Genomic DNA, 1,787 nt, shown 5'->3' on the forward strand with positions numbered 1-1,787 from the left:
TGTATAAAAGTGCAAAATGAAGCTTGAAATGTTTACTTTAAGAATATTTTAATTGAAATTCTACTGGACTATTATTTGCAAAATGGCGGATGGCAAAGTTAGAAAATGCAAAATTTTTTTCAATCAAGGGTCCAAATTTGCGATGACGCATGGCGTAAATCTGATGTCGCAGCTTAATGGGACAACATGCACGTAAAAATATACAATTTTATCTTTAAAATTCTTTTTTAACAAGCTCGATACGACCATTTTTCACTGAGTTATTCCGAATTTAAGATACCGCTGTCATTAGTTTAAATTATGTTTGTAATTTTTTCCAATATAAACTGCATGGAGTTTGATTAGTCGGAATCACATCGCGTGTATGCGTGCGTGCGTGCGTGCGTGCGTGTGCGTGTGCGTGTGCGTGTGCGTGTGCGTGTGCGTGTGCGTGTGCGTGTGCGTGTGCGTGTGTGTGTGTGTGGGTGTGTGTGTATGTGTGTGAGACTTTCTCTTAGCTTCATCCAGAATCAACAGCATGGACGTAACAGGAATTTGATCTTGTGTGCGTGTATGTGTGTGCGCTTGCGTGTGTGTGAGTGTTGTGTGGTTGCGTGAACGCGTTGGTGCGTGTACATTAGTAGTGAGTATGACCTTCTCGTGCGTGTATTACCCCATTCATACGATCTGTCGTACCTCTTATCAGTTCTTTAATTTCATTCTGCGTAATTGTATGCCATTTGTTTTCAAGGATTCTTCGAAGTTCTCGCAGCGACTGAGAAGCAGGTACGTAATTTTTTACTTTTCTGCCAAGATTGTGCTATAGGTGTTCAAATCTACACTATTTGCTGGCTACTCAAGTTTATTTATGCCAATTTCATCAAATAAATTAAGCACTTTTCTCGCAACGTGTAGCCGTGAGCGTTGTCTTGACAAGAAATTCTTTCTGATGAAGGGTGCGTATGGAACAACATACGGAATGAATATGTCTTCCATGTATATATCTGCATTTATTATTGTTAAAAAAATACTAATTAGTATAAGCATTTGCTGAAATTCTTGCTCAAATCATTACATACTCTTCATTATAGCTGTGCCTCTCACTTACAATACTATCTGAAGATTGTTTTCTACTGCGACAATAAACTCGTTCTCGTCCATCTGGAGAATGGAGACAAAAACGAGATTTATCTAAAAAATACTTTACTCCAGTTTATGTAAATCCAATATCTATGCCCAATTGCAAAATTGAATCGAGCTATGTGATGGCAACGTGTAAGCAAAGGTAGAACCACTGGCCTGCGCGAAAATAGATTTTATTCCGTTAATCTTCTCAAAACAATATTGAAGGATATATTAGTGTTGCGGACGTTCTTTAAATCATTTCGAATTTGAATAGCTGTTCGATGTCTGTCTCGTAATGAATTTAGAACAATAAACCGGTTACCATTGTTATTAGTACATCGAGGGCGTCCCGAATCAGGCTTTCTCTGAAAAAAAATTGGTGTCTAAGTACCTTGCCTAAGTATATTGCATATTTGACACTGACAGATCAAATGCCTCAGCAACGTACTTTCAATTTCTGCCATCTTCAATTAAAATAACAACTTGAGCAACCTCCTCAGGATTTGCCATAATCAATTAATTATTTTGCAAAAAGAAAAGATTTGCGCGAGATAGCTTTCATCGGACGCGTCGCTATTTATTTCAATGCGAAAATGTATCCCCAGTGTACTAATAACAATGATAATCGATTTATTGTTTTAAATTCATTACGAGACAGACATCGAACAGCTGTTTAAATCCGA

This window comes from Trachymyrmex septentrionalis, unplaced genomic scaffold (assembly GCF_001594115.1).
Source record: "Trachymyrmex septentrionalis isolate Tsep2-gDNA-1 unplaced genomic scaffold, Tsep1.0 scaffold286, whole genome shotgun sequence".
Lineage (NCBI taxonomy): Eukaryota > Metazoa > Arthropoda > Insecta > Hymenoptera > Formicidae > Trachymyrmex > Trachymyrmex septentrionalis.